The sequence below is a fragment of the Trachemys scripta genome, chromosome 6 (assembly GCF_013100865.1).
Source record: "Trachemys scripta elegans isolate TJP31775 chromosome 6, CAS_Tse_1.0, whole genome shotgun sequence".
NCBI classification, from domain to species: Eukaryota; Metazoa; Chordata; order Testudines; family Emydidae; genus Trachemys; species Trachemys scripta.
The window spans coordinates 35,276,828-35,301,987 of NC_048303.1; the positions used below are offsets into that span (position 1 = coordinate 35,276,828).

Genomic DNA, 25,160 nt, shown 5'->3' on the forward strand with positions numbered 1-25,160 from the left:
TTAAAGGGGAACTTAAAAAGCCATAGCACCTGGGAAACAGCTACTGCTGCCGAAGTGGTTGCCATTTATACAGTATTTTTGCACTAAAACAAACACCTCTCATTCCAACAATTGCATTGTAAGTGCACACATCATTTATATTCATCTTGTCAACACTGTTTTAGTTATGTGTTGGGAGCTAGTGAAATAGTGTGTCTAGATTTAAATGGTCTTTTATATGCCTGCTAAACTCTGCAGCCAACAGCAAGGGGTTTTGTTTTGTTTTTTAACCTGGAAACATCAACCTCGGAGTGCTTTTAATATATACCCTCTCACCTACACAATGAACCTGCAGTGGATGAAAACATTTCTTTCCCACCCTCTTCAGTCCATTCCAATGGCAAGTGTCTCCTTCCTGGCCCTGGCCCTCCTGCAATGCTGGATTGAACTCTGTCCTTCCCTCTGTTCCATAATTAAAAACACTTGGGTAGAACTCAAGGCTGCTGGGATCCCTGTGGGAGAGACTGAAGCAGGGGCTCTTCTCCTTCAAAGTCCACTTTGTTTCCCGCCTAGCAAACAGGCACGGATGCGACTCCAGATCAGCTGCTTAGCTATTTGGAGGGTAGCAGCCTGACAATTCAAGTACTCTCCAGAAGGGAAGGAGAGGCCAGCTGGAGAGCAGCCAACTGCCCAGAGGGTGGGCTCAGCTCCAGAGCAGAAGAAAGGAAGAAACTGTTCAGTAGCAGGTGGGTGAGCTGCTAAATGGTTGAGCAACTAGGGTTGACCCAGATGTCGAGAAATGGTAATGGGCTGAGTTTAAGACGTCATATCACATGAAAAATTGTAACAAAATTTAACATTGGGACTGAAACAGAGTTACGTTTTCCTTAACTATTCAAACAAGGTCAGCAAACCACCTTGCAGGTTAAAGGGCTAAAACAACTCGATTTTATCAGATCATAATTACCTACCCAGCTTCAAGGGAGTCTCTGTAGTATTACAAGGTTGAGGAAAAGGAAATCATTGTCTGCCCAGGCTACTAGTGGTCACTTATTGTTGGAGGAGTTGAAACACAGTAAATTTCATATAAATGATAGCCATGAAACCAAGACTGTGAATTAAAATTACATGGCAGAAATGGGTTTGAATGGAAGTTGGATTGCAATGTGGATTCAACATCAAGACGAACTATGAATAGGTCAGGGAGAGAGAGAATGAACACACCTGGCAGCCGTGCAACAAGTTTAGAGCTCCAAAAACATACAAATATTCTTTTGCTTAAATCTAGCAAGGCTTTTAGGTAGACCTTAGATTTCATAAAGCATAGCTTTGATTTCTCTCTAGATTTTTTTAAATAAGGTAATGGTTATTTTAAAGGTGAATTTGGAGCTAGGCAGTCACTAGAGATAACCAATGAGAGTAATGGAACAGAACTTTGGGCAAGAAGTACCTGGCCTGAATCTCCTGGTCAAAGGTACAGGCCAGCCTAATACCCATTCCCAAAAGGTGATGCTAGGACAAGAGGTGAGATAATTTGGGTGCACAGGAAAAGCCTAGCAATCATCAGGAATAATAGGAACCTCAACTTTAGTTTTACTACATGTAAAGTGCCTAGTCTTTGCTGAGGCTTTACCTCAGGATAGCTCAGGTCCATTAGTTACCCCAAGGTAATAAAACATTTTTTTTTTTTTAGCAGCAAAGATGAGGCTTGTGTAACATTAGTGCTCCGTGTTACTATCACAAGCAGCAGAAATCATACATGTGCACAATAGCCCTATGACAGCAGCCTGCATATGCAGCATGAAGGGTACTGAGATAGTAGTCAGTGCCTTATACAGTAGAACCTCAGTTTTATGAACACCTCGGGAATGGAAGTTTATGGTTGTTCTTTCAAAAGTTTACAACTGAACATTGACTTCATACAGCTTTGAAACTTTGCTATGCAGAAGAAAAATGCTTTTGGTCATCTTAATTTAAATGAAACAAGCACAGAAACAATTCTCTTACCTTGTCAATTTTTTTTTTTTTTGAACTTTTCCCTTTATTTTCTTAGTAGTTTATATTTAACACAATACTGTACTTGCTGCTTTGGGAGGAGAGAAGGTGTCTCTGCTGCTGCCTGATTGCGTACTTCCAGTTCCAAATGAGGTGTGTGGTTGACCGGTCAGTTCGTAACTGTGTTCATAACTGAGGTTCTACTGTAAAAAAAAATTTGTAACATCCTCTCTGCATTCAATAATTTATCCTTGAATTACAACGTGACGATCACAAAACTGATCCAGAGAACATCAACAGTTTTTACTGTAATCAAAATTTGTATTTCCATTTCACCAGACTATATCATAATTGGGTATACCCTAAAATGAAGCTATTCATTCTGTCTAGTCCTGCCCCAGACACATTAACCTTTGCGGTTTGGTAGCTTAACAAAGGGAGAGAGCATCTGTGCATTCTAGAGTCCAAAAAGAGAGATGATAATGACAACTCCATCTCCTACTCCTTAAGAGTGTAATACAGCTTGAAAAAAGTGTCCCTCATCATTTGAGATCAGTAATCACCAAACTAGGTCACAAGTAGGGTCACCAACATTGTATTTTAAAAAGAGGATTGTTATTCTCAGCATCCTCACCCCACCCTCCTCATGATATTATTAATTATTATCATCAATCAGCAGCAGCATTATTATTAATGTTGATAAATAGTAATAAGTCATTCTCAATGGGAGGCAGGTGAAATGCCAGCTAGGGGAGGCTAGCACCCAGCCCTGCCCTTCCGCCCGAGGACCCGCCCCTTCTGCCCTCCCCTGCCTGAGCCCAGGGTCCACCACCACCACCCCATGCCCCAGGCTAGCACCCCTCCAGCCGCACCCCACCTCCAGTGCCAGGAGCACTGGCAGCACGGCCCCAGCCCGAGCCGGGGCCACCGCACAGGGGAGCCACATAAGGGACCTGGGTGCAGAGTGTGGGCATGGCCACACATGGTTGTTTGGGGAGGCACAGCCTCCCCCAGCCTATGATACCTGCCACTCATGCCACCTACATTTGCCAGGAGCATTTCTTGCTGCTTTTTGCAGCACTCAGCGACTCCCAATCTTGTTGTACAGAGATGAAAAAAATAAAGGGACATCTCTTGTAATAAGGGACTCTTGACAACCCTAGCACAAGTCATCTCAGCAGATTCTCTCTTCAGCTTCATTCAGATTTCTCCCTAATTTGCTCACTGAGATACTAATGTGTAAGTAAAGAGATACATTTAAAGCCACACCACCAGTTGGGCCCATATATCACCTTAAACAACTATACACAGAAGCATTTAATTTGAGTATTAATAGTATATCTACATATTGGTATTTGCTACACCAGCATTCTTTCCAAAAGGTATGGAGAGACTTTGCAAGAAGCAAATGATGTGCATAATTATGATAAGTGTGACTTATATTACTTTTTATAAGTTATCTTTTACAACTTATGCTATAGATATAATCCTTATATCTTGATCTCAAAATACAAGTTTATTTTTAATAAAGCTATTTAATAAATTGATAATTGGATCTATTCTACACTTTAAAAGGGGCTAATTACATCAGAACTTACTAATGAATTTTAGGAATAGAAGTAATGTCTGTACAGTGCTTTAGAAGAAAGGATAAAATAATTACTTTTTAAAAATTAAAGCATTTATTTAAATTGATTTTTCTGTATATGTTGCTAGTTCTTCACTTTCACCCCATTTTCAGTTCAAAATTACTCAAGTGTATGTCTTGTTCTTGTTTACTACTTGTTAGCAGAACTGCAATTTTTACACAGAGATTTGAAAATTCAATATATCACAAGGTGGTATTGGTTGCAAATAGAGCACAAGTTATTTGCTTATCAGATTTGTGTATTATGTTCTTCTAGTAAGAATATTAATAAGACCCTGGGTTTGCCTTGTTAAGCATACATTAGTATCTTAAGTGTGAAACACCTTTACCAAAAATCTCTGTGGATGATATGATCACAGTTGTTCAAACCAGTAAGTAAAATGTACATACATGACCTCAACAACCTACAAATGGCAAAGCAAACCTTAGTTAGGAGGTCATCTTCTGGTGGAAGTTCCCATATAAGTTCAATTATTATAGTTCAATTAGCATGATGAAACTTAGTGAAGATACTGTAATTAGAATCATTGGCATGCATAGATTGTTCCCTTTTTAAAAAGCATTCGTTAAGAATTTCTGACATTCTTTGCTTAAACAACCCACGTGAAAAATATTAGTCATTCTTTATCCTCCTTTATTTCCCCTACATAACATTTAGTGTAAAAGGGCTACTAAAAATATATCTTTTTTTAAATAAATTAAAAATACCCCACAAAGGAAATTTAAACACAAATATTTGCATCCCCATGATAAATGTTTGGGGGTTTTTTTTACAATCCAGTTGTTTGCGGGGGGGAGGGGGGGGGAGAGAAATTCCTCTGGCCTGTTGAGTGAAAGATCCACACAAGCAGCAAAACTTACTATACAAAGCAGACACACACTTTTATCATCATTTCTTTCAATGTCAAATATTTATATTACAATAGTGTTTAAAGGCCTTAACAAGGATCAATGTGTTCAATGACACATAAAATTAAAGATGCTTTCGCTATTCTCGATAATTTAGAATCTGAGGCCCTGATCCTGCAGACCCATATCTGCCCAGATAGAGCCCAACAGAATTCAATGGATTTTGCAAAACCACCAGGGTCTACCCATGTTGATTACAAGATCAGGGCTTAAGGGCAGCAATAATACTTAAGTGTTATGACACAGGTGCAAATTCTGATGTTGATAGTGTCACTTCAACGAAAGAGCATAGTCACAGTTGTGTGCAAAGGACAAAGGTCAAAAGGCAATTAAATCTAGAAACTTCAAACATTCTCAGCATTACCCAGAAAATATTAACTTCACCCTTTCTATCTTACAAGGTCAAGTAGTAACACTATTTTTAACTGCATCACCACCTCAGGTCACAGAGCACACAAATGCAGATCATCTGCAATATATAGACTAGCCATATTATTTGTACTATAACTGGTTCTAAATTTCAATTGGGTGCTGGTTGGAGCTGCTGGTTTTATTGAGAGGAGTTCAGTTTTCCCTCTGATCATCTTTTTTTTAATTCTGGAATATTTCAACTCTTGGCCAAGTTGGCTAGTGTCTCTTCAGTTATATTTTTTAGTTCTGGTTAACTTAGTTAAGTGTAGAAAAAGTAAAGCTAAGAGAGAATTTGTTGCTGTCTTTCCTATCTCAGTGCTTCCATGGCCTCCCACACTAGTGTAGCCAAGCACTCAGGAGAACTGAAGAACTGATAGGGAACAGCCAGCATGGATTTGTGAAGAACAAATCATGTCAAACCAATCTGATAGCTTTCTTTGATAGGATAACGAGCCTTGTGGATAAGGGTGAAGCTGTGGATGTGGTATACCTAGACTTTAGTAAGGCATTTGATACGGTCTCGCATGATATTCTTATCGATAAACTTGGCAAATACAATTTTGATGGGGCTACTATAAGGTGGGTGCATAACTGGCTGGATAACCGTACTCAGAGAGTTGTTATTAATGGTTCCCAATCCTGCTGGAAAGGCATAACGAGTGGGGTACCGCAGGGGTCTGTTTTGGGACCGGCTCTGTTCAATATCTTCATCAACGACTTAGATACTGGCATAGAAAGTTCGCTTATTAAGTTTGCGGATGATACCAAACTGGGAGGGATTGCAACTGCTTTGGAGGAAGGGTCAAATTCAAATTCAAAATGATCTGGACAAATTGGAGAAATGGTCTGAGGTAAACAGGACGAAGTTTAACAAAGACAAATGCAAAGTGCTCCACTTAGGAAGAAAAAAATCAGTTCACACATACAGAATGGGAAGAGACTGTCTAGGAAGGAGTACGGCAGAAAGGGATCTAGGGGTTATAGTGGACCACAAGCTAAATATGAGTCAACAGTGTGATGCTGTTGCAAAAAAAGCAAATATGATTCTGGGATGTATTAACAGGTGTGTGGTGAGCAAGACACGAGAAGTCATTCTTCCGCTCTACTCTGCTCTGGTTAGGCCTCAGCTGGAGTATTGTGTCCAGTTCTGGGCACCGCATTTTAAAAAAGATGTGGAGAAATTGGAAAGGGTCCAGAGAAGAGCAACAAGAATGATTAAAGGTCTTGAGAACATGACCTATGAAGGAAGGCTGAAAGAACTGCGTTTGTTTAGTTTGGAAAAGCGAAGACTGAGAGGGGCCATGATAGCAGTTTTCAGGTATCTAAAAGGGTGTCATAAGGAGGAGGGAGAAAACTTGTTCACCTTAGCCTCTAAGGATAGAACAAGAGGCAATGGGCTTAAACTGCAGCAAGGGAGGTCTAGGTTGGACATTAGGAAAAAGTTCCTAACTGTCAGGGTGGTTAAACACTGGAATAAATTGCCTAGGGAGGTTGTGGAATCTCCATCTCTGGAGATATTTAAGAGTAGGTTAGATAAATGTCTATCAGGGATGGTCTAGACAGTATTTCGTCCTGCCATGTGGGCAGGGGACTGGACTCGATGACCTCTCGAGGTCCCTTCCAGTCCTAGAATCTATGAAAAAACTCCAGGATTACTTCTAAATTAAATGGTTTGCAATAAAGAGTCATAACTAGAGCGGGTCAGGACTTTTCCCAGAACAGTTTTTCATCTGAAAATGCCAATTCATCAAAATCAGAGTGTTTCAGTGTGGTTTCAACAAACTCTAAATGAAATACAGAGTGCTGTGACAGAAACCTGCATGGTTTCCCACCAGCTTACCGGCTGGGCCACTGGAGACCCAGGGCTTCCAGCTCCCTGCCACAGAGCCAGGAGACTGGAAGCTCTGGCTTTAAAAGGGGCTGTCAGGATCTAGGCTCCTCAGCAGAGAGCCTGGTAGCTCTGAAAGCTGCAGCTCAAGATGGGACTCTCGGGGCTTCTAGGCTCTGTGCTCCACAGTGGGGGCCTCCTGGAGTCTGGGGAATCCCCAGGAGCCAGAAGCAGCCAGCTGCTCTGTTTCATTTAGTGGCAGAGGAGAATAAATCTAAAATGTTTGATTTTTCTGAAATGGAATATTTTCAGAATTTCCTTTCTGCATGTATTAAAAAAAAAACTTTTTTTTGCTCTGAATCAGAAAGATAACTTGAAATGTCAGATTTGCCTTAGAATTTAATATTGCTAACAGTTTAAGCTAAATGCTAACATGTTATTAATCAGTGGGCTATTTCAAAGCTGTCATTCAGTGTAATATTTCACTCAAGAAGTGATTATCCTATTGTTAAGGTGGCTGTTTGGGATCACTGTATTCACCACTGGTCACAGCTCCCAAAAGGGAAGAGCCATAGGTACCAAATCCAGTCAGCCTTGCTGAGTACTCTGTGGTGCACATGGGACTGTAGCTCTGGGCCTAGTATGAGAGTGGGAGAATCAGAGTTCTACCTAGGAAGGCAAAGGACAGAAGACCCATTTCTGAAGGGGATGCACTCAGAAGAAACCATACGTGAAAGAGGTGCAACTAGCTCTGAATTGTGACACAAGGTAACGGATTTAATAGAACAGATGGTGCTGGGCTGTTATATTACCCTTTTTTATTTTAGAAAATAATTTGCTACAGTATCCCATGACAGCCCAAGAGTGGCAAATCCAATATCACAGTGGATGGAGGAAGGGAGAGGGAACAGTATACAAGTAAGGAGCATTATGCAAATGTTCTGCACATTAGCTGCATCTTTACAACAGATAGTGAATTGGGCTGGATCACAGAAACCCGCTTGAGAGCTGCCACCCTGATGTGCCAAGACTACCCCTGCTTCTGTTTTCCCTGCCAGCTCAGGACTCCAGCACCCTATCTTGCTGAGCCAGACACTCCCGTCTGGCTCCAGACACAGACCCAGGGTCTGAATCACTTGTCCCAAAGCTGCAAGTTTACCTGAAAACAGCTCACAGTAGTGTGCTTGTCTTTAGCACTCAGATGCCCAACTCCCAATGGGGTCTAAACCCAAATAAATCCGTTTTACCCTGCATAAAGCTTATGCAGGGCAAACTCAAATTGTTCGCCCTCTATAACACTGATAGAGAGATATGCACAGTTGTTTGCTCCCCCAGGTATTAATACATATTCTGAGTAAATTACTAAATAAAAAGTGATTTTATTAAATACAAACAGTAGGATTTAAGTGGTTCAAAGTAGTAACAGACAGAACAAAGTAAGTCACCAAGCAAAATAAAATAAAATGCGCAAATCTATGTCTAATCAAACTAAATATAGATAGATAATCTCACCCTCAGAGATGTTTCAGTAAGTTTTTCTCAGACTGGACACCTTCCAGGCCTGGGCACAATTCTTTCCCCTGGTACAGCTCTAGGGTGACCAGACGTCCCGATTTTATCGGGACTGTCCCGATATTTCCTTGTTTGTCCCGCGTCCCGACCGACATGCAGTCGGGACACTGGACAAACAAGGAAATGCGCCGGAGCCTGGAGCCCGGAAGTGCTCGCGGCCCCCCCCCCCCCGCCCCGACTCCGCCCCCTCCTCCCCCGATTGGCTCCCTCCCCGAATCCCTGCCTCTTCCCCGGGCTCACCATTCCCCCTCCCTCCGCAAGCGCTGGAGGGAGGCCCGGGAGACTCAGGGGAAGCGCGGGGCCGGGGTGAGTAACAGTCCGGCCTGGCCCAGTGCAGGCAGGACTCAGTCGGGCGGTAGGGAGAGGAGGGGGGCGGCGGCTGTTCTCACCCCCAGGCAGCGGGACTTGGGAGCAGCCGCTGCTGCAGCTCCCACTGCCGCGGGGGAAGGAAGCAGCCATGGCGCTTGGCGGCTGCGGCTCTGGCGCCCCCGAACCCCCCGGGCCTGCTGCAGGGATCCAGCAGCGCGCACGCTGCACCCAGCCCAGCCCCTGGCCAGTCGCGTCTGGGCTGCTGCCCAGCTGGTGCTATCGCGCGGCGGCCCCGGGGTGGAGGCATCAGCAGCCCAGCCCCGTTCGTTCCCCTGCAGGACCCGAGCAGAACAGGGGGGCTGGGGCCTGCTGCCCCCACTCCGGGGCCGCCGCGCGATAGCACCAGCTGGGCAGCCCAGACGCGCCTGGCCAGGGGCTGGGCTGGGCACAGCGTGCGCGCTGCTGGATTCCCGCAGCAGGCCCCGGCTCGGGGGCTTCGGGGGCGCCAGAGCCGCAGCCACCAAGCGCCATGGCCGCTTCCTCCCCCGCGGCAGTGGGAGCTGCAGCAGCGGCTGCTCCCGAGTCCCGCTGCCTGGGGGTGAGAACAGCCGCCGCCTGGCCCCGCGGGCTGCCCCCCTCCTCTCCCAACCACCCAACTGAGTCCTGCCTGCAAGGGACCAGGCCGGACTCTTACTCACCCCGGCCCCGCGCTTCCCCTGAGTCTCCGAGGCCTCCCTCCAACGCTTGCGGAGGAAGGGGTGGGTTTTTTTTTGGCCCCGCCCCCCGCCACGCCTCCCCGCATCACCCTCCCCCCCCCGCGTCCCGATATTTGACTTGGGTGATCTGGTCACCCTATACAGCTCTTGTTGCACTCAGGTGATAGCTAGGGGATTCTTCATGATGGCTTCTCTCTCCCCTTTGTTCTCTTCCACCCCTTTATATATCTTTTGCATAAGGCGGGAACCCTTTGTCCCTCTGGGTTTCCACCCCCCCCCACTGGAAAAGCACCAGGTTAAAGATGGATTCCAGTTCAGGTGACATGATCACATGTCACTGCAAGACTTCATTACTCACTTGCCAGCACACACATATACAGGAAGACTCGCAGGTAAATACAGCCATCTGCAGACAATGAGAGTCATCAAGATTCCAAACCATCCTTAATGGCCCACACTTTACATAATTACAATAGGCCCTCAGAGTTATGTTTTATATTTCTAGTTTTAGATACAAGAGTGGTACATTTCTACAAATAGGATGATCACACTCAGTAGATTATGAGCTTTGTAATGATACCTTACAAGAGACCTTTTGCATGAAGCATAACCCAGTTACATTATATTCACTTATATTTTTATAAAACCATATAGACTGCACAACATCATACACATCTAAAATTTTACACCAGCAATAACCTTCCAGGTCCCTGTGGCCTTGCAAACAGGTGAGTTTTCCATCAGTTCATTGCTATCTTGGATCAACTTTCAAAGATATATCAAAAGCTAGTCCATTTAGAGCTCTTATTCATTGTAGTGCATCAACAATATTTCACCTAAAGGAACAAGGTAAAGAACATTCAGCAGTACCTGGAGTTGGAGGCAGAGTAGCAAATATTCACAATGAGCAGATGTTGCTAAAAAGTTTTGTTACACTAGGGCAGTGTTTCACTAATGGTGTTGGGAACAGCCTCCTTTCCTTGCCAATATCCTCTGTTGCTGGTACTCAAGAGACCTGATGCTTAGCAGGTACATATAGTACCTAGCAGCTGGTTGTTCAAGTTGACTGTAGTTAGATTTGTTGAAATATACACAGAAAAGCAATAAACAAGGAGGCATTTTTCCTGCAAGCACCTAATCTGTCACTTACGTTAATACGTAAAGCAGCGGTAAATGGCAGAAATAGACAACACGTACTTCATTTTAGTCACACTTGATTATTCACTCTGCTTCTCTGCAAATCCAATGGATTTAATGTTCTTGTGCCGCCTGGGATGTGAGGAGATCGGCTCATGGTCCCTTCGCTCCCTGCCTATAAAGTCAATTGTTAACAAGATCAATATTTAAGTTATCTTTCAGAGGCAGTCCAATACCCCACTGATGTAAAGTGGTAGGGGTAGGCGGAGAAAAGCTGAGGTCACACGTTTTATGAGTACTGTTTCAGGTTCTCTAGCTACAGCAGATGCAGCACTAGTTTTCACTCAGTTCCTATGTAGAAGGTTTTCTTCACAACCACAGGGGATAAAAATCTTTAAGTTTTAAATTAAAAGCTTAGGGGACTCATCATCAGCAGAATCTATGTCTGAGAAACAGCGAAGTATAAAGCAGAACAATATGTCTGCATCTACACTGGCCAACTCGGTGAATTAAATTCACCGTCAAGTACAGGATCGTTGGTGGTAGGCATGATATAAACTCTACTCTATACAGGACTGGACCTTTTTTACTGTGAAGTTTGCTAGCACTGACAGTCTAAATGAATGAAAAGCTAGCGAAACGTGAAGAGTTTATAAGAATGGTCAGAATTAAATAACTTATTTAATTTATTTTAAATAATTTAAGTGAAAGTACAAAATGAGAACCCACTGGCTAGACTGGAACCACCACCAAACAGGACAATCTGATTTAGCACACAGACACAATACTCTATGTATACTCCTATGAGAGTAAACATAGTGAAGGACTTCACCAAAGTATGAATGTTCTTATTGGTCTCAGTATTGTTGTAGTCATGTCAGTCCCAAGGTATTACAGAGACAAGGGGGTTCAAAAGCTCGTCTCTCAGACCTACAAAAGATATTCCCTCACCCATCTTGTCTCTCTTATGGTCTCAGTATTTCTGGGGCTGTTGGCAATATATGAAAACACGATCAATGACTTGTATTTCTAGGCTGCACACATCACTAATATTTAAGCAAAGCACCAGTCTGATACTGTACTCAATTCAGGGGGCAAATGTAAAAGCTGGACTGAAAGACAACATGAACTGTTCATGTCAAAACACAGTTGTTGACCACTATACTCATAGGAGGATACTGGTTTTATACTTATGAAGTACAAACATTTTAATCCATCAACAGGTTACATACTGTAAAGAGGATACCAAAAAAAGCTCTAGATGATAATGGGGATAAAGCATTTTACAAGAAGGTCAATATCATTAAGATCTACTGGTGAACAATGCTTATATTTGGGGGCAATAAAAGCCATATTTAATTGGACATTTTAGTAGGACACCGACAGTCAACCATTTCCCTGCTGGGCACTTCTCTTGGGGAAGCGTGTAGAATGAACACGAGGATATCAATCCACAACACCTTTCACAGGTTTCTTCATACATCCTGGCTATAAGCATACTGTGAGAAAACCAGAGATTAAGCCAGAGACAGCCATTACCACCAAGACTCAAGTAAGCTTTAGAATTCTCATTACCTCCTTCTAGCGAATCATTAAACCCATTCTATTTTATCTGTCTTTTAAAGAATTTCTAAATCAGTCAGTCTTGGAACAGACTCAGCTTCTTTGTACCACTGCTGTAAGCAACATGGCAGCTAAACACTGCACTGGTGTGAGAACTTGTGGAAAGAAACTAGACGACTGCCTAATATCATCCCAAAATGGGCAGCAGAGCTGTGATTCTGAGACTAGAGGTCCTGAATATGATTGATCTGTCCAAACAACTAGCCAGTGAAGCAATAAGACTGGCCTTTTCTATTCTCCATCTCTTCCTCCTGCATGAGTTTAATCGCATCTGACCTCAGAGGCTGATTCATTTTAAAACTAAATTGTGGGTCAACAGTTAACAAGCGCTCTCTTTTCTTTCCCCCCCACACTTATCCAAGAAGCACATTTGGTATTATCCAGAGGCTATGGGAAAATCCAGATAGAGAAACACTCAATGCAAAAGAGGAAGGAATTTCTCCAAATTGATATTCCTTTAACTTTTGATTTCCAGGTATTTTTGTCATAATTGCTTTTATTTAGAGCACGTTTAATAATTTTTAGGAGATATTTGATTGGCTGCTTATAAGTGAACAAAAGTCCATTAAAAAAACCTTCCACCTAAAATTATTAAGTGTTGTGGTAGTAAATAGGTGACTAATTACATCTTTGAGTTCCACATCCAATCAATACAACAGCAAGAACTGCTTGTTATTGAGAACAGGCGGAATCCTTAGTTTCTGTTTACTCATCATTTAGCAGAAGAATGAAAGAGATAGTCTTCAAGTTGTTACTACAAGGGTGCTTCATTCCTTACAAGCCAAACAGTGAGAGATATGCAAACCTGGGATACACCTATCCCAGAGATTACTTATCAGTGATTCCTATGATGGGGTAAAGACTATTGGCTTAATTTTCAAAACTATTTTGTACCCACAAATTTCACTAATGTCAATGGGATCTCTGGGTACTCAGCACTTCTGAAAATCATGCCATAAATCTTCATAAACTGGTTTGGGGGAAGGTTATGTAATGTGTAAGAACTCTTTGCAGCTGCCAAGATATAGGATGAGTAGCAGCTATAGGGAGAACAAACAAAAAAATACAATTGCCATAAAAAACACAGAATTATATCTTGGGATGGAGAAGGCAGATGCAGAGTCAGAAACAGATGCCAACACCCATGTGAGAGGAATTAAAAGTGACTTTATGTTAAGGCCTTGTCTGCAATGTGGATTTGACCCACTTACAACCACTGGTGGCCAGCAACCATTGCAGCTTCACAGCCTAAACCGAATGTAAACAGGGTAAAGCGTTATAAGTTATGATTTGCGCCAATTCAGCTTATGCGGACTTCAACTTGGGTTAAGCAGCAGCGCAAATTAACAGCTTCGTTTGTCTACACTGGGGCCTAGGCCATTGCATCAGTGCAGCTACACTGGTAGCTGGACAGAGATGGCTGAGATCAAGACAAGTTCTTTATAGGATTTTGAGAAAGTGCAACACTAGAAACTTTCTAGCCCATCTAGTGATATTTATTAATATTAGTCTATGGCATGTTTATGCTCGTCTCTATTTTCTTCTAATAAAAAAACAATGAAGATACTGAGCAGGACTCTGAGTTAAACTAGAGTTCACCATTGCTAGACCTTCGTGAAAGAACAAAACTCACTTCTCATTTTTGGGAAGGTGAAATGTCAGTAAGGCATAGTCACTCAAGACCCATTACCCCACTACTCAGAGTTCTGTGAAGATGCTGGGAGTTGGTTACAGAACTGGAATACCAAAAGTTGAAATGGAGATCAAGATTGCCTTGACATGATTGGTACATCTAGTCACCCTGAAATCTATCAGCCCTCAGCCAGTTATCTCTACTAAATCCTCCCCTCTAGCCACATTTGACATGCATTATCACTACATCTCACAATCAGATCAAGTTGGGCATAGAGTTGTATGTCTAGTGAATGCACTAACTAAAATAGAATCAATTGGGGAAAAAAAACACTAAACAAATGCAATCTCATGACTGATGTTCTATAGTCACAGAAGATAAAGTTTAAGTTATATTTCCCAACTAGAAAATTCAAATTGAGTTCCTGGTTCTATTCAAACATTCCTTGTCCATTATTTTCCCCAGGCACTCATAACTTCCTTGAACAATTCTTTTGGGGCTGAAATATTCCACGTTTGGCTTCACTCCAAATGATTTTTTTCCAGGCAAGTTTGAACAGAACACACTTTGCCCGTATGTTCCAGTCATAATGACATTCTGATCACTCCATCTGAATCTTCCACCTTACCTTGCTTTGTGATCTCATGTACTGAAGTCCGCTCAAATGTGAATAAAATCAATTCAGTAGTTTTAAAGTTACAAATGTTTGAAGTACAGAATTGTTCATGCACATAAGTTTTTTTGCAGGAGAAATGCAGAGGAATGTATTTTCAGGATCAGAATACAGACAAGCTTACCACGAACTCAGGCATTATACAAGGTACCATATGTGCTCAAGGGAAAAAAGTTTTTGCTTCACAAAACAAAGCTGCAACCTGACTTGAGCGTGTAAAATGTAAAACAATATCACATTTTTAAAAACTGGTTCTCTGATACAAATTCAACTGTAAACAACAATGCCTGCTGTCATGGTCAATCAATATGCAGTGGTTAGTTTAAAGCAAAATGCAAAGTAGATGGTGTTCAGGAGGGGGAAGGGCTTTCTAGAGAACAAAAAGTAGGTGGACCAAAAGGGAAAAAAAAAAAAAAAAAGATATGCATGACTGTATACAACTGTTAATGTCCATTAATTTTCTAGGTCTAATCATCTAAAATGTCCCTGCTAAAAAAAAAAAGTGATTTAAAAAAAAAAAAAAAAAAAACGCTGTTACCTAGAACTAACAAGACAAAGTATGCAGTAATAAAAATATATATATACACACACATTTAGTTTAGGTATGAGTACATCTGATATTTCATAATACAATCCTCAAGAGCACACAGTTGGAATTTAAATTTTTATGCTCTTGCTAAGCACTTAAATGCCACAAAGGACTGTCTCTCTGTCTCCACAGTTTACACAGATCAATTTAGATTGACATAATACAAGGACAAACCTGGTAGATCTGGCCACACAGAAACATTGCATTTCCTAGGATATACTGCACTGTTATTTCCCTTCCCCATCCCCCAAGATGGACAAGTATAAATAACTCAAGAAATTCATCCAAATAAAGTATATCAGGAAATGGATATGCCATGCTATCAGAACATTACAGTCGACTGCTATATTTCCAAAACACATATTCTTGATGAGAGGACACACTTAAGTTGGTATTGGGAATTGCAATACAAGTCTATATTGTTGAAATCAAATATTTTCAGTAAAACTATCAACGTGCTAGAAACAGACCCTACTGGGCAAGTGTTTAAGTATGGTCTAATCCCATTGTTCCCAAATTAGTTACGACACTGCAACTCCACAACAGATAAGTGACTCCCTACAACCAAATACTTTTTTTTTTTTTTTTTTTAAACCAACTCATGTTACTAGAGTCAAGAGTTCAGGACACTAGATTCAAGAAGGACACGAGTTTTCAATTACACGAAGTTTAATATCTATTTTATATATTCTAATCTCATCCAGGGTTTAAAACTATAATTTGAAAACATGGATTTTTTTGCATGTTCAGATACAGTCTAAGACTCTAGCGAGAAGAATGGGCCTGTTTCAAAATGTATAGTTTTGTAATGTTTGGTTGAATCTGATAGTGCTGGAGTTTAAGTTGTTTTCCCAAGTTTAAACCATTTTTATGTTTAGTTTTCACAGAAATCATTGCTGAAAAGCCAGACTCAGAACTGCTGGAAGCACACTGAAACAATACGTATTCACTGCCTGAGATTTTATAACATTAACAACATCAAGGGCCTTATGTACTTCAGGATGCAATTTCTTTGATACCAAAAGCTTAGCAATAAACCATGCAATGTTTCCAAATTGCTGCTGACTCTTTTCTTCACTCACGCTGCAACCCCACTGTTCTTTCAGGTCATGGTTACTGCCCCTACGTGTGTAGCCCCAAATACGCACTATGAATTTATCAAGGATCTTGAATATTTCTTCACCGGCTGCTTGGACTCTGATTGCTTTGCCAAATAAAAGTGTTTCAGCAATTGTACCTTCGTTGACAAATATCAGGGAACACAGAAGCTGAGCCAGGTTGGCTATATCTGTGAAATCAAGCTGCAGTGCAAAATATTGACTCTCAACATGTTCTACTCATTTTCTGCAAGGTCAACAGTGCTCCTATTTGCCACAGGAACCGTTTTCAGTGCCATAGCTGCTCGTTTCCCAGTCATAATTTAGGGTTACCATACGTCCGGATTTTCCCAGACATGTCCGGCTTTTTGGGCTCCAAATCCCCGTCCGGGGGGGAAATCCCAAAAAGCCGGACATGTCCGGGAAAATCGGGACCGGAGGGGCTGGGCCTGGAGCCGGGCCGAGCGCCGGGGGTGCCGAGCGCCGGGGGCCAGGGGTGCCGAGCGGGGTCTGGGGGTCAGCGGGGCCGAGCGCCAGCGGTGCCGGGGGCCGGCGAGGTCTGGGGCCGGCGGGGCCTGGGGCGCCGGACGCCGGCGGTGCCGAGCGCCGGGGGGTGCTGAGCAGGCCGGGGCTGCTCGGCCGGGGGCCCGGGGGCTGCTGAGCGGGCCGGGGGTCCAGGGACCAGCAGTGCTGGGCAGGCCGGGGGTGCCCGGGGCCAGCACCCCAGGGCCCGAGCCGACCCAAGCTGGAGAGGCCGGCGGGGGGCCAGACTGGGCCGCGCCTCCTCCCCCCACACCCCCTCTTACCTGCTTCAGGCTTCCCGCAAATCAAATGTGCGCAGGAAGCAGGGGAGGGGGCAGAGTTGGGGCGGGGCTGGGGGCCCATGGACTGTCCTCCTTTTGGAGGCTGAAAATATGGTAACCCTACATAATTCTACATGCCTATTGCCACTGAAATTAGGAGGATCTCATCAATAGTGACGGTTTGTTTGCCTTTTGCAATTTGCTTGACCACAACATAAGATGCTTTTAAGGCTTGCTGAGGAACAGTTGATTCTTTAGACATGACTTATTGCTACTTTTAACTCTTTTTGTGTCTGAAGGAAAAACCATCACAGTTCTCATTTAAAAATTCCAGGTGTTTGTTTTCTAAATGTCACTGTAGTTTCCCTGGCCTCATACTTCACAAATGACATGTTGTGGCTGTGTATTTTCTGCAGTAGTATCAAGACACGAAAATCCACACATAATGAAACTACCACATCTGCTAGTGCTGGTGCTTCCACTGGGAACATTCTTGTCCTTTCGCTCCATCAGGGGGCGTTTAGCACAAAGCCTTCCTGCTGAACGTTTCCCCCTGCAGGAAGTCTCTCTGCTGAAGGTCCCCTTCAGGAACAGAGGGCACAGAGAGACTCCTAGCCCCAGCAGCAGCATAAGGCTCAGACCCATGGATAAGATGCAGGTGAATATTAAGCCTAGTTTAATAGTCTCATATTTAAAAAATTTTTCCCCAGCCACTTGTGGCTCCCCCGTGACCCCTTCAGAGCTCCCCAAGGGAGTTTAGGAAGCACTGGTCTAGTCACTGTGGAACAGGTGGGGCAAGGAGGCAAACACTAGAATCTTTCTAATACAGTGGAAGACAAAGAATTTGTCAAGATACTTTATTTTAATTATCATCAGGTTTTTGCTATCTACCTCTTATATACAAACTTTTTCATCCACAAATCTCAGTGTTTTACAAAAGGAGGTTAGTATCCTTATTTTACATGTGGGGAAACTGAGGCACAGAACGTGACTTGCCCAGAGTCACTGAGCAAGTTAACCCAGGTTTCCCAAGTCCTCGTCCAGTGGTCTAACCACTAGGCAACACTGCCTCTCTACATAGGACTGTCTGAACCAAGAATGGCACCACTGCCTTCATCATGTTACTCCAATGTGAAGCTTCCGAGCATGGTAACAGCTATCCCTCTGGTCACTACAAGACAACTTCAGAGGAGGATACACCATTACTGTCAATTTTTAAATCAAGGCTGGATTTTAAGATATGCTGTAGTTCAAAAGGAATTACTTTGGGGAAGGTCTATGGCCTGACCTCCTGTATAACACAGACTAGATAATCACAATGATCCCTTCTGGCCTTGGAATCTATTAATCTAAAGCATCGGAGGGGTAGCTGGGTTAGTCTGGATCTGTAAAAAGCAACAAAGAGGTGCCACAGGATTCTGTCGCTTTTTAAGCTAAAGCATAAGCCCTTAAATATTAGCCATTGAAAAAAAGTGACTTCTGAACTACATTAGTGAAAAAACCATCCACCTACTGAAGTATCTGGAAGAAAATTTAAAAACAAAAAACTCACAATGACTCTCTTTCCCAAGACTGAGCAAAGTATTTTCAAGGTAAACATGAACAAGACTCTCGTATCAATTCACAATTTGTAATAGATATTTTAAACAACAACTAACTCTGATATCATGCTTTTCATCAGTAGATCTCAAAGCAGTTCACTGAGGTCCATATCATCATCATCTCCATTTTTTAAATAGGGAAACTGAGGTAGAAAGAGGTGAAGTGACTTGCTCAAGATCACACAACAGGCAAGTGATAGAGCCAGGAACAGAACCCAGGTCTCCTGAATCCCAGTCCAGTCTATCCATTCGGCTATACAGTACAACTGTCCAAGTAATTTCTTCATCATCAAATCAAGGTAATAGAAATTGTACTGCTTTGCAGAGTACAGAAATTCTTATATTTTGGTATGTAAAATATGTAATCTCCATGCCTTCTCATTAAAAAAGGAACTGTAGCAACAAATTCATCTCTTCTGGCCTGAGTCTGACTCAGATCCAGAAAGATCTTCCCATTTTCAAGCACCATTATTTGTGCAGCGTGAGCATCTTTTTTATCGTAGAAAAAAATACTAAAAGAAAAAGAAAGCTTGTTGTACAGAGCTTACAGAGGCTCCTAGCCCCAGCAGCAGCATAAGGTTCAGACCCATGGATAAGATACAGGTGAATATTAAGCCTATTTCATCCACAAATCTCAGTGTTTTACAAAAGGAGGTCAGTATCCTTATTTTACATGTGGGGAAACTGAGGCACAGAACATTACTTGCCCAGAGTTACTGAGCAAGTTAACCCAGGTTTCCCAAGTCCTCGTTCAGTGGATTCTAGATACTTTTAGAGAATGCCGACAATTGCTAGAGCCCATGTCATAATTGCTGTCCTACAGTATATATTTCACTTGCAAATTCAGTGAAATGGGATGTAAAAACTCCCCACATACACCGCTTCCCTGCAGCTGGCAAAGGGGATAGGGAGAAAGATGACTGAAGTTTTTCCCTCCAACTAGAAAAACAGAGCTTCCCTCCAACTCTCAGGGAGGTAAGTTTGTCTTTATACACATAATATAACTGCAAAGCTATTCAACAATGTATCCCACGAAGACTGCTCCCCTCTGCAGGGCCGGCTCCAGGCACCAGCCGACCAAGCACGTGCTTGGGGGGGCACCTTGTAAGGGGCGGCCAATCTTGGGGTGGCGGGGCAGTGCTTGGGATTTGTTTTTGGTTCGGCGGGGCGGCACTCGTGGGGGGGGGGTTGTTAGGGCGGGGCGGCGCTCCTCTGCCATTGACGTGCTAAGGGACTCAAGATCACACAATTTCCCCATGTGTAAAATGGATATCTTCCCAATCTCAGAAGGTTGTTTTAACTTTTAATTCATTATTTAGCTAATGCTCTGGGTTCTTGAATGAAAGCTACTGTTGACATGCAAGTACATGTTTAATGATGCAGAGAAAGTCTCCATTAGAAGGAACCAGGAGCAACAAATGGCAGGAGTCCCATGCATCCAAAGGCAATTTTCCACTGAATAATTTTAAAGGTAGGTCAAAATTTGGGCCTGAGCTACTTATAGTTTTAACAATGCAGTAGAAGAACTCACAGGAATAATGTTGAGTTGAGAAGAATCCAAAGAACAAATTGGGGCTAAATTCATTTTCCTATTCACATTTTAGAAAGTGGTGGTGGGTTTTGTTTGGGGTTTTTGTTTGTTTTGTGTTTTTAAAAAACACAACTTGTAAATAAATTCCTCATATTGCTTGATGTCTAATTACAGCTCATGAGAAGCGGTGCGAGGTTAGGTTGAGGGATTTCCTCCCAGCCTGTAATGATTCTTTGCAAGGCTTTGAAGCGGGATATGGAAAGTTCCTACAACTTGTACATTTCAATTTTTCAGAGTTTGTTTTTTAAATGACTGCTACAATTTAAAAGTCATGATCATGACTGGATAAAGAACATGTCAAAGAAGTGGACTTATAATACACCAAAGATATACATTAAATGATTTCCAAGATTCTCCTACCAGTAGTTTTATTATGTCTCAAAGGAAAAAAAACAGTTTAATAAATTTTAACCTAAGCAGACTTCTTTTTAACTTTTCAACCTAAGGCATTAATTTCAGCAGAAGCAGGCTGAGAATACAATTTTTGGCCTCAATAATAATAATAATAATAAAAAAAAAAGCTGTTAATTAAACTCACACAGGATCCAGCTCCAATGTGGTATCTAAAACCAACCAACATTCCTTATGAACATGGTAAAAATCCAATGTACAGAATGTAACTTTGGCAATGAATTTTCAATCATTAATAGCTCCACAAGTGAATCGAAAGCAGCTTTATACCATTACTCAGAATATTTGCATAGAAGAGAGCAACATGCAGTCTTGTCAATCCTTAAGGCAGAATCATCCAATGATTAGAGTAAAGTGCACTTTAAAAGGAGTTCAACTTGAAAAATATTTTCAACATTCAACAATTTTCAATCTTCACCTTAAAAAGAAAAAAAAAATACACCATCATTGTTCCCACATGATTACCAATGACCTATTCACAGCACCCTCAGGATGGAACAAATATGTGTCAGACAGCATAAAAACTAGCAGGTCTTAACTGTAACCCCATATTTTGATGTTTGAGCTAACACTTTTCCAAAAGGCAAAGTTTGTTTAAGAAAACAGGAAAAATGGCATAGGTGATGGCTTACTAAGGGCTGTGTGAAGTGTATAAATGCACATTAGAGGGTTGAAAATGTATTTCAAATTTTAAAAAAGTAGAGATAAGTTTTTCCATAAACTTTTTCATGAAAAATATCTCCCTCCCTCCTTCCCGCCCCAAACCAGCTCCAATGGTAATAGTTCAAGATCTTTTTTTAATTGGGTGTCCTGTATTCCTATCAGTTACAAGTCACAAAGCATCAATTCTGGCCACTTATAAACACTTCCAGTTTTTCATTCTCAAAGTTCCAAGACAAAAATAAATAAATAAATAAATAAAAATCTAAAAATTCACTTACATGAAGATTAATTCTTAAGAGAAAAAAAAAAAAAATGAGCACAGGCAAATGGAAGGTTCCAACATGGAATACATCCAAACCAAAAAAGAACACATTAAAATAGTAAATCAAATTAATCTGACATTAGTTTAAGCCATTTTTGGATTTTCACTTTATAATCCAAGTTATTGCCAAGTCAACAATAAATCAATCCTTGGTGTTTCAGACTTTGCAATGGGGATTGCTTGCTCCATTCTTCTGTTAGAAGACAAGAGTAACAGGGAGGGAATTCTTCAGTGTAGCTGTGTTCTTGTCTTGGAGATATTCATATAGAGTACAGTAAACAGTTATGGTAAAAGTAATATTTTCTTAGGCCCTGGTCCTGCAAAGACTCACATATATACTTAATTGTATACACTGTGAGTAGCCCTATTCACTTCAATGCAGGTGTTAAACAAGATTATAACCTTGCAAGATTATAACCTCACTCAACACATCTATTCTCTGTTTTCCCAGAATCATTTATTTTATAGTAGTGCCTAGAGATCCCTATCAGGGACCAAGGTCTCATTTTATTAGGTAGCCTACACACATAAGAAAGACAGTGCCTGCCCCAATAATACACACCTATAAAACAAATGGACAAAATCAAGTGATTTGCAGACATAGCAAATTTGATGTAAAATCAGTGTAAAAATCTATAGAGCCACTACAAAGAGCTCTTCTCAAGTACAGAGGGTAGAGGTGCCAGAACAGGCGGCCAAGATGAGGGAGGCCTAGGGAGCCATTTCCCCATCAATTTTTTCCTGCCTTAAGGGTGAGCGACAGGGTGGGGCAGAGAGGAGTGAGCAGTGGGCAGCGCTCGGGGGGGAAAAAAGCGGAACAAGGGTGGGGGGACCACGGTTCAGCCACCGGTGGGCCCCACACACACACACTTTTCGCCCACCTACACACTTCTCGGGAGCTTCCAGCACTCCTGACAGAGGGCAGCATCAGTGAAAGACAAGGCTGGTTGACGGAAAGTTAAACTAATGTGCAGTAATGATACATTGTTTCCACAGAGGAGACAGTGGTTTTGTTTGTTTTTTTAATTAAAAGGTACATTTTTACTGCTTTGTACTTTTGTTAGCAATGCAGAGCTAATGCAGTTCAGAGGCATAGTCTTGATTCCACTCCTCCTTGTGAATCATCAGAACAGTTCACCAAGTTCCGTTCACTGACACCTGAGTTTGAACAGTTATCATAATGAGAACCATAGTGTGCAAAGTTGGAACCAAGGGATTAATCTGGCCTGGATAACCTTTATTATGAGTAAAAGTGCATGAAAAGAGACCCTACCTTGTGTTTGCTTCAGTGGCATTTAAATGAATATCTTGGTGGGGATCCTCAGAGGAGCCTAAGCAAGTTAGGCACCCAAATCCCACTGAAATTCAACCCCTGTTGGTATTCTGAGCATATTTACATGGAAATCAAAGTAACTGAAAATCAATGCTATTTTTACAGAGCTGCTTTTCAGAGCAGAACAAAACTAAATTATGCTAGTTACAGGCCTTAAAATATAATGGTCATTTTTCATTAAAAAAAACATTAATATCACTTAAAATGTGCATGTATCTTAGCCCACATTTGACCTTCATCTTCATAAACAGCCAAGATATAGCTAACAAAGTTGCATCAGCGTATGAAACCAATAAAATCCCATTCCAGATATACTCCAGCAGTGCACACAGAACAGCTTTTACTATATTAAACATGATTTTAGTGAAACAATACTACCTCTGCAGCAGGTAAAGTTATATTCTGAAACCAAGGAATGCTCAAACAAGAAGACAGCATTCAGACAGACTAGTGGCATGATCTAAGATGAAAAACTGCAGATTTTGCATTATCTTAAATAATCTCAGTTATTCTTGGATTTTACCTCAATTTATTTTCCCCCTTTGTTATTTAACTATTATATCATTCAGTTCCGTAAAGCACTTTGAGTACAGCATGCATGACAGAGAATATGCAAAATAAAGTTGTCTTATATTACCTTTCTTGGCTACTATTTTCTTGCTCAAAAGAAACAAGAGTTTTACAAAATAACTTCTTATTTGTTTTAATAATCCAATAATACTAAAAAATTAAAGTTTACTTTTCACCATTAATGTTGCATTTACCTTTTTTTAATCACACTCAAATTTGGACAATAAAAGTAAGTTGTCTGGTCAGTTTCACTTTCCCCTTCTCATGCACAAGTACAATGATGTCACGTTCTGATTTCCAGGGCTGTAAGGGAATGCATAGTAACTTAGTTTTTAAGTGACATGAAATAATTTTATTTAAAAAACTTAATAGAAAACTATTAACATTAAATGTAAAATAATAATGAGGCTTTTGACATATTTTAGATCTGTTTCATATGAACAGTATCAGAGGGGTAGCCGTGTTAGTCTGTATCTGTAAAAAGCGACGAAAAGTCCTATGGCACCTTATAGACTAACAGACGTATTGGAGCATAAGCTTTCGTGGGTGAATACCCACTTCGTCTGACAAAGTGGGTATTCACCACGAAAGCTTATGCTCCAATACGTCTGTTAGTCTATAAGGTGCCACAGGACTCTTGGTCGCTTTTCATAACAACAATCATTCTTAACCCTTAAAAACACTTTCTTCCAGTATTAAGATTCTGATCCTTGTGGTTGCAAAGAAAAATTTCCAAATTCAAACTTATTAGTCTCCTCCTGAATTTGCAGACAGACATAACAAAGCTTCTGTAAACTACAGCAAAGTGAAAACTGTTTGGTGTTGTCAGTTTTCACTGTTTTTCAGATCCCCACAGTAGTGAAACTGAGAAATGTATATCAATTCTACGCTGCTGCGGCTTTAAAACAAAAAGGGAGAAAGAGAGAGAGAGAGAGAGAGAGAGAGAACTTCCAGCAATAGCAGACTAGAGCAGCTGTTAAAGCTGAGTGGGAAAGGTAGAGTAGCAGACCCTCCCTTCTCATTGCAGTATCCAGGAGGAGGTGTAGGACAGTGAAAAACCCCACCCCCAAATCATTTAATGGGCTCTGGGATGGGGGAAACCTTATGAGACACCTTGGTCCTTCTCCCGGTTTTGTAGCCAGCTAGAGTTGAATAGAGAGGCTGTAAATTTATCAGGCACCTACTAGCTCTGGAGGTTGATATGAAAGTTCAAGTACCCAAGCAAAGTTCAGGGTAAGGATCCCAGCACTCTGCTGCTTCCCACACATGGAAAGCACATCGGTGCTGACTTCATTCCTGCTGTTTCCCCTTCCCTCCCCCCCCCCCCCCCCCCTTTGTATCAATCTATGGCTGATAGAGTTAGTTCTCTGGCTTTTAGGCAAATTTCAAAATCCTATGTGTGAGTGCACAAATGGACATGATCAGGAGTGATAAGGTAAGTTAGAGAAAGGAAGTGGTGCACAGAAAGAGGGTTTGAAAGAAGAAAAGAAAGATAAGAGATGAAAAAAATATAAAGGGGGGGGAAGAGGAAAGACACTGAAGACAACTCACAAAAGCATATACAATCGATTACTGTAGCAAAAAGAGTAGAGTGAAGCCAAGAAGGAAAAGGTGATAAGAAAAAACAATTATCAGGGAAATGTACTAGGTAGAGCTGGTCACATAGTGCTTAGAAAAATCTATTTAGTTACTTTTACTGATACTTGTTAAATACTTATTAATATTTTGTGGTAGGCAGCTACCTTAC

At 41.6% G+C, this 25,160-nt stretch overlaps 1 protein-coding gene across 1 annotated transcript in view; it reads right to left on the minus strand.

Moving 5' to 3' along the window:
• Positions 1-25,160, minus strand: part of ELOVL7 (ELOVL fatty acid elongase 7) — a 54,266-nt gene that overhangs the window by 26,794 nt on the left and 2,312 nt on the right. The window contains exon 2 of the mRNA XM_034774417.1: positions 23,608-23,716. The gene's annotated coding sequence lies outside the window, so the exon portion shown is untranslated. The remainder of the gene's footprint in view (positions 1-23,607; positions 23,717-25,160) is intronic.